The following is a 9,234-nucleotide window of genomic DNA, read 5'->3' on the forward strand; positions in this document are numbered from 1 at the left end:
CTTTGAATGAATAACAGCATTGTTTTGGGAGCTAGTCACAATAATATCAGGAAAAAAAATGAACACAGATCAATAGGTCTTAAACAGTCCATAAAGGAAAGGGGGGTTTTATGAGATTTATTAACCTATTAAAGAAATGTGACACATAAAGAAATATGACAGTATAACCTCTCTGTCACTCAGCTCAGGTCTCAGTTCTCCTTTTGGAGGAGGATGGAGAGGCAGAGCATCAAGCAGAAAGACTTTTGTATTTCTATGAAAATGAGAAATGGCAGTGATTGTTTCCATGACCACTGCCCACCTCTCTGCAGTCACTCTGACAGAAGTCAAACATGAAAATATGAAATCCCTTGGGATGCCCTTCCCTAGGCTTCATCTTATGCCTCTGTGAACACTAATTCATTAGGCTGTTAACATTTTCAGAATTTTTGGCTGCTTTGGTGGGCACTTACCATTGCTTTTCTCATTTATTCAGCAGAAAATATAATCTATCCATAGATCTATCTTCACACACAACAATTACAGATCAAGGTATCTTTTCTAGTTAAAGGACACCTTAAATATACATGAAATTGGTGCAATTTCTCCTTTCTTCTCTGAACTCTAGAAGATGCTGTAAATAATTTATTATGGGGTTTGAATGCAAATGGCAATACCTGAGATTTGAACTTTTTTTTTCTAGGTAAAAAGCCTTTGATTTATTTTTTATAGTTGATTTTAATTGATTTTATTATCTTTTATGTTACTTCTACACTTAAATTTATTTAGTCCTGCTTTTTGGAAAACAAAACATTACCTTTAGCATAAAAATGACACTTTGACACTGGGGGACTGTTTAGGACAACAATTAATTTTTTTGGTGGGTGGTGGTATTGTTCTCAGCAGAGCCAATAGGGTCTGCCTATCAAGCAAGATCATCAGTAGCACAAGGGGGTTTTTATAATCCAAAGTTTGTCCCTCAGCATTTCTCTCCTACAGAGTGTCTAACATAGAAGCAGGATTTTAGACTTCTACCTGCAGTCTACTGAAGTCATGCTGAAGGATGTAGATATCCTAAGGCTTATGAATACTTGCATTTGATTCAGTGGGGCCATTCAGATGCTCACTGTTATCTAGTTTTTCCCCTCCTTCCCAGTGAGTAACAAAGTTCCCACAGTTCTATGAGATCATGGCTCTATTTCATGTATCAGGCACCAGGTAGTAAATTGGAGGCATTCTGTGGTTTTGAGATAGAATGGTTTTAATTAAGAAATCCTTGAGAGAGAATGCAAAAGCTGACATTACTGTTCTATCCAGCAGAATGCACACAGGCCTCTCAGTACCTTTTCCAAAATTATCCCTGCAAAAGTACTCATGCTGCTAAGTCAAAGCCCCATGCTAGTCTTTACAGATTCAAATCTGGGTCGCTGCAGTGTATAGACAGCATTTACTTTAAATTAAATAATTCCTGAGCATGACAATTTTCTATTGTCAATTTCTTTCACAAGTTGTTATGGCTATGCATTATAATGTGCTAAACATAAAAGAAGGCAACATCTACATTTGTAAGGGGAACAAAGCACTGTATTATACCAGAAAATTTGCTTTTGACGTACTTCGTAGCCTTTTACACTCTGTGAAATATTTTGTACTCTTTAGCTGTACTGTTTTTTTTTCACTTAACACCTAAGCAAACATGCGAACATACAATTATACAAGATTTCTGGAAATTAAATGAAACTGAAAAATGCCTAGGTAGTGTCAACTATAATGACAGATCACTTCATAAGGATAACACTTTGTTCTTTCTTGTAATTTAGCAAAATTTTAAAATCTGATTTAATTTTTTTCAGATAATTTCAAGGTTTAGTTTATGCAAAAGAAAATCCTGAAGCTGCAGATTCAATACAAGACCAAACATAGGTGAAGTTGTGAGGTTAATTTACCTGATTTGCAGTCTTATGCGACAGGTAATTTAATAGTCAGCTTTTAAGTACAAATATTTTCACAAAGAACTAATAATCTATATGAAAAATAGTAATAGTGTATACATTAAATATATTCACAATGAGTAGGATCTGTACATTATTGGTAAGAGCCTTTAATTGGTCACAGAATTACCCCCAGGATGAATTTAAACCAAACTATTTTTTCTGATGTACTACACATAATAATTTGTATTTCTTGGCAGATATTAATCTTTGCAAACAAACAGCTTCTTATAAATTCCTTTCCTTGGGGGAAGTAGCAGGGGAGATCATTTTTTTCATAGCTAATGCCAGCATCTGTGACAGGACACTGTCCTTGTTTTGCATAGCACAAACACACCTCAAATTTTGTTGACTTGTTGCTAAACTCTATAATTCTTATAGAGCTCTGAATTCCTATTGCCTACCATTAAACTTTTTTAAGTATCTGAATAAAATGGAAATTTTTTCCTTAAATCCCCTCTCAATTTCTTTCTTTGAATGCCTGATTTCAAGTAATTTTTCTTTACAGATGAAAAACGTTTTAGTTCCTTCAACACACAACTTTTTTTCTTAAGCTAATGGTAGCATGTTCCATATTCCTGATAGAGCCATAACAAACACAAAAAATTAAAGAACTATCCACAGTGGATTTTATTCTAGTTTGAAATTTCTCTGTGGTCCATACTTCTGAGCTCAGGAATGTTGGATTCTTCTTAGGTAAAACTGCAATGTTTCCTTTCCAAAACATCTTATGGGAATGGATGTGAAATGCATGAAGTGAGAAGTCTTTGTGTGAACAGAACATGATCCAGAGTGGTAGATCCTTCTACAAGGACTGTCTAAAGTGAGCTAACTGGCCTCATGAACTTGCACACAGGATATATGGATCATTGCCTCCATTTAGGGGCTAGGGAAAAGACCAGAAAATGAGCCCAATTTATCCATAGACTTCAGTCTACAACAAGACTGGCACAAAAATATTATTGCTGTAGATGTGTTGAAAGGTATAAACTGAAGATAATTTAGCATTTGCAATTTCCTTTTAAGGCCAGTGGTATCAGGCTAACATTATTATCATATTTCTATAAATGACAATGACGTGCATTATAGGACAACCCATCAGGTTAAAACATATAAAAAAGAGGATTATTATTCTTTTTAAAAAAATATTTTTGTCGTGTGTGAGGTAATTCATAGATTCGTGCTTATTTTAGATCATAGGAGATCAAGGGAACTCTTTCTGGTCCATATCTTACAATATCTACAGCACAAATAATGCAATGAAATTTCACACTATGCTAGGAATGCTCTGAAGTATTTCATTTATTCTGACACTATATCAATAATTGGCCCTTGTGTGGAAGGGAGCTGCAGTCTCAGAGATGGATCAAAGCTATGATAAACAGCAACATTTCTTGTCTACTGAATAGAAAGAACATGTTTAAAAAAATATATGAGAGTGTTCCTGCAGTAGGAAAAATGGCAAATATGCATGCTGAAAGCTATTTTTAAAAATGGCAGTGTGAGATAAATAGGATGGTGATTCAACACTTAATCATTTAGTGTAATTTTCCCACTCACTTCACTAAGTACTTTATTTATTTTGAGCCTACTCAGCTTTGCCAAAAAGTTGTTTTTCTTAATTTGTCTGTCATTAGTTTTAACTCATCATAAATTGTCTTTAAATTCACTTTAAACAGAATCAACTATATTTTAAAGCATAAACACGGAATTGCTTATTGTATTCTATGTACACAAATACATTGCAAATGAAACAAGGATCAGATGCTTTGTCTAGAAAATGAATTGTGGGTTTTTTGCCAGTCAATTTGGCACTAATTTTTAGAAATTATGTACATATAGATAATAACATATAGATAACAGTAACTGTGTCATGACCAGTAACTGAGTTGTAAGCAGCAACATTAAAGCACAACCAGATAATGAAAGCTAGCAACAGCTGATGCAACTTCCAACAAATAATGAACTTTCACTTCTGGATTTAATTTATTTTCAGCATTTCCTCAGTCTAGAAAAGTTACACCACTAGGCAAGTGATATCAGCAAATCACATTTCATACAAAATCTGTGTCTTGGGCGGCTTTCCCACATTTCATTCTTTCTGCAATGTAGCAAAAGCTGAATTAAATGTCAGAGGTCTTGCATTCTGGTCATTCCCCTGCCACAGGTGAAACATTTTGCTAGTGTTCATTAGCCAATTCAGCCAGCTATTATTGCTGAACTGACTATGAAGGTGCTGAAAGCAAGGCCCTCAGGAATTGTGTGGTGCAACAGCATAATTGGTTCAGAATTTATACAGTTGTGCTGGCACTTATCCATGTCTATTTGTCAACAAAAGGGTATGTAGGAAAGGCAATGCTGGAAATGAACAGAGGTGCTGGGAGAAGTTAAATCCTAGCTAGGTGTGTGCGTGGCCATAACTACCAGCACAGTCACCTAGTCAGAAAAATCCAGTAGCCTTGTTGATAGATCCATTATGCAGGAGAAGGAAATCTGACCTTAGAGGACCTTAGAGGATATTTTATTCTCCTTGTGGCATATGCATATGATATCTATGGTGAAAGAACCCTTATGGCAGTTGTGTTATTGCCAAAGCTCTTCTTCAGAGTCACTAATGAAAATCTCAGCATTGCTCTTCATTAGGGTTTTTACTGAGTGCTGCAAAGACAGGAGACAAGCAGAATTTAATTTGAGGTAATCACACTGTAATGGGGAGGGCTACATATTTACCCAGGAATGTTCCAGATGAGATGTTATCTTTTAAAGCCTGATTGGTCATTTACAAAGTCTGGCAGCTGATGACAGAGATCTCAATGAAGGCAGAAGTAGTTGTTTTCCAGCATCATTTCTCCTGGGTACATTGCAACTTAACCAGCAGCTGTTCATCCCTGAAACCTTGTAAGCCTGGGACCATGCACATAGGCCTATACAGCAGATGAATGAATAACATATTAGGGGTGTACTGTGTTCATGACTTGCAGGTCTTTGCTTCTGAAAGTTGTTGCACCAATGAGGTACCTCTGTATATCACAAAAAGCCTATTTGAACAAACAGTTTTAAAAGTTTTTACAATTGAAAAATTATTTTAATGTATATGTGGATACATGGACACTCATACCTATGTTTTTCTTTCCAAATGTCATGGCCACAGAAGTTAACATCATACTCAGTGAGTCACGGTTGATTTGTTTCATTTTTCTGGGTTGAAATAGCAAGACAATTTTTTTTATTGTCTAGGTGGTTTAGAATTAGGATGGTATATATCTGAGGCTGCGTAGGCTTCGAATGCTAAAGAAAGTCCCAAGAGATGGATTCATGAGTAGAGGGCAGGTAAAGCAGTCAAAGACACACATCAAATTTGTCACAAGGCAGTTTAGTACCCAATTGTGCAATTTTTCACATGGCTCTTACCCCTACAAGTTAGCTGTGAATGTTTACAGGTATAAGGTAGTGGGAATATTCTGCCTGCATAAGAGGAATTCTTCATTATATATCCCTCTCAGATGTTTTCTTTCATTTTTATAAGATTTCACTTCAAAATAGTTTGAGTTGCATTGGCTGTAAGTGAATGTAAACTTATTATTGAAATACAAAACAGAAAAACCCTTATCTTTGAAGAATGAAACTTTTTTTTTTCCTTGTGCCATTTGTTATCTATGAATGCATCTAGATAATTAATTATTCACTGAATAATTATTTGATATCCCCAGTACTTAAGCTCTTTCTCTGAAGATCAGTGTTTTATGCATTTGACAAAAAAGCCACCAAAAAAAAAAAAAAAAAATGAAGACACAACAATCCAACAGCTCCAAAAATTCTACAAAAAAGCAGAGACAAAAATGTTCTGCACAGATATGTATTTCACCATTTCTTCCACAATCCAAAGTTCAGCGTCAAGTATGAGACATGTACCTCTCTAAGCAAATTTTCCATTGTTCTAATTGATGGGAAGAGGAGAAACTCGGTTGTTATATAAAAAGCAAACAAAGCAAACACTGTTAGGGACTCTATATACTATGGTTTCGTCAGCTAGTTGACTGTGATGGAGCAGTATTTGAAGTGGCAAAGGAGACTGATGGGGAAAAAAAATCTTCCAAAAATATTCTAATTTGAATAGAAATAATTGACAATCAAGAAAAAATGTTGTAAAATTCTAGGAACTGAAATGTGGTAATAAGTTTAGGACCTCAAGCAGACAGGGCTCTGTAGAATCTTAGAAGTTCCTAGCCTGAGGTGGAAGTACGGTCTTCTGTCCTTTTGCATTTCTATGGGTTGTTTTTTCTAGACAGTTGTAAAAATTATAAATGTTCTCTTAATGTTCTCCTTCTCAAAGGTTATGCAACAGGAAGTCTAAATTATCAAGTGTTGGTATGTGTAAATTTGACAACTGCTATTACTTATTTATACAAATACGTAATTTCAGTATTTCCTAAAAGAAAATGGCTAAGTTGGTGACCCCATTAGTACCTGAATATGTTGCAATGGTACTACTGTTTTATTAGTATTAATATTTATATCATTGTTACAGTGGTATGTTCACCATATTTACTCTCATGAGAGGTATCCTAGAGGTCAGCTGCAGGAGATGTGTTTTTGAAATTTGCTTCAGAAGTTCAGTGCTTAAGACTCTCAAGAAATGGGAATATTTTATTTATTGTATATTTTTGGTTGAAAATATACATTTGGCCATTAAAAACATCCTGAAATGACTAAAGAATGGGTGCATGGGGATTTCATGAGTGGAATTATGTCTAAGAGTGAAAGGTGAATGGAGTTACTCATTCTGAGCTGATATGATATGGTGCATAAATACCTAGTAAACACATCTACATATTTAATGTGCTATTATTACCCAATGAATTTTAAATGAAAGTGAGATATGCAGCACAATGCTTCCCCTGTGTAGAAGTAACAGGAATTAGAAGAGAAATAAAGAAATGTTTTAATAAGGGAAATGTAAGAGACTAGGGCAATTGGAAATCACAAATTTGGTACATGGAACTGAAAATACAGTTATGTCATTAGTCTTAAAAACAGCCAGAATCTCCCTAGATAACTAAGTATCCTATAAGAAATATCAACACTCCCATTTAGTCATACCATTTTGCCTTTAGCATATGGGTATCCAACCAAAATTTTTAAATCTTGTGCAAGTACAATTGAATGCTGGACACATATTGGTCTTTGCTAGATGCATGCAGTTGCACCAAGTTCTTGGTTTCTCTTGCCCAAATATCATAGTGCTAAATAGAAACTACAAAAAATTAAGGGCTTTTAAAAGTGTGATAATTAAATTAACAAATCATTATATTAGAGACCTCTTATACATTATATGGATGTTTTTCTTCAAATAATATATCAAAAGACAAAGCAAACTAGACACAGACACACTAACTATCAATTAGGAGTTAATATAGAATGAAAAAGAATAGCTAATTTTAATTTAGGCTAAAAAGTGTTACTAAATACATCAAAGAATGCAGAAGTTTAATGGAATGCTTTAGTTAAGTGGTTTCAAATTACTGAAGAAAATTAATGCTTCATTTGTATCTATAAAATTTTAGGAAATGTAATTTTTATTTTCTTTAAATAAGTACTTCCTTTATCTAGTTGTACATGTCTTAGAAATGGTGTCTGCAGCTCATCATTCCTCTGAAAGTCTTAGCTAATGTGCAAAAGCACATTGTAATCCCTGCATGACTTTTAGTCTAAATATAATCAGATGTCATCTCCTGCTACTGACAACTAACTAATGAAATAAAACCAAGGACCTTGCAAAGTACCTGAGATCCTGACAGATATTGTTAGCATACGAGCTCCATATTGACCCCAGAATGTAGAAATACAGCTGAGAAGACCAAGAGTGTGCAACAGCTCTTCAGGTCCTGCAAACAGTTTTTGTTTTTTGAAACGTAGAAAAGTGAGGATACCAAATAAGAAAAGATGTTACACTCTTTTGTGCTGTTATTGCAAACCAACAGGACATTCTTCACATCTCTGCAACTAATAGCAATTTTAACTTTAAAATAGACACCTGTCCTGGGTGACTCTATGATACTGGTATCCCCAATCGTCTGGTTTATGTTATATATTGAGTTCTGCACCTTTAAGACTGGCTTTGAGAGCAAGAGAGGAGGAAGAAGAAGCCGCAGTTTGTGTTAAAGAAAAACATCGCTCCCACACATCCCGCTCCTGGACTGTGGTGTCTGCAGCACGGACAGACAGTGGGACAGAGCTGCTCTCTGGCTTTTACTTAGTTTTAGCTAGCTGAGGCAGAGGAGTTCCCTGGACCTTTGTTTTTTCCCTTTTTTCTTGGATCTGTGCAAACCTGCTCTGGGCTGAACACCCAGCCAGACCTCGGGAGCTCAGGCCTGTGGCCCACCGGGGCCTGGGCCTCGGCACTTTTCCAGCGCCAGAGGGACTGATAAGAACCTGAGCGAGCCGAGCTACACCACATGAAAAGGACTTTTCTTCCTGGATTTGCTATCCCATCGAACAGCGAGAGGTTTTATTATTTAATATTATTCAATTTCTGTTAAATAAACAGCTTTTTCCACTTCTCTCCAAAGAAATTTTTTTTCCTTTCCCAGACCATTTGAGGGGGGGGAGGGGTCATTTAAATTTTTTTTTCCTTCCCAGGGGAACCCCCCATTTAGAGTTTTTCTCCCAAATTTGCCCAAAACTAAGACAACATCGTATTACCATTTTTTTAAAAAATATTAAATAATTTAAAGGGAACAGATGCAGGGCTGCCAAAGTCTCCAGGCTCAGATTTGCAGAAATTAAACTTGTGCAATTAAGACACGATTTACTCATTCTTTTCCTTTTCTAAATGACTTAAGTGGGTCATTCAGTGAGCAAGGGTTTCTCTACAAACTTCATGAAAGAGGAACCCCTTGCTCTAAATGTAATCCAGCTAAGCAGAACCAGTAATATGTAACTATGTAATGTGCACCTGAGAACTGCTCCACTGCAAGGATTTTTCCTTTAAGTACATTGGATAAGGCACATATAAAACCTTCTCTCTTCACTAATTGGCCCTGTATGGGGCAATTTACACCTTATTTAGAGACGATTTTTCCTCATGAGAAAGCTGATTAAATTACAGCTCATTAACAAGAATACCTTTGTTAAAGAAACTTTCCCTTAGCCATAGGTAGGGTTCACGGTGACCTACTTCTATTGCTTTTAGAATTCTCAGATTTTTCATTTTTATTTGAGTACCTACCTTACCTATGATTGGCTTCAGGATAAGACAGTCTCA

At 35.6% G+C, this 9,234-nt stretch overlaps 1 long non-coding RNA gene across 1 annotated transcript; it reads right to left on the minus strand.

Annotated features, from left to right (window-relative positions):
- Positions 1–1,222: 1,222 nt before the first annotated feature.
- LOC147648292 (uncharacterized) lies at positions 1,223–7,863 on the minus strand. The gene is made up of 3 exons (XR_015280915.1): positions 7,754–7,863; positions 4,701–4,894; positions 1,223–4,628 (listed from the first exon to the last, which is right to left on the minus strand). It is a non-coding gene; the product is annotated as an uncharacterized LOC147648292 (long non-coding RNA).
- Positions 7,864–9,234: the final 1,371 nt, after the last annotated feature.

The sequence above is a fragment of the Cyanistes caeruleus genome, chromosome Z, assembly GCF_971803275.1.
Source record: "Cyanistes caeruleus chromosome Z, bCyaCae1.hap1.1, whole genome shotgun sequence".
NCBI classification, from domain to species: Eukaryota; Metazoa; Chordata; class Aves; order Passeriformes; family Paridae; genus Cyanistes; species Cyanistes caeruleus.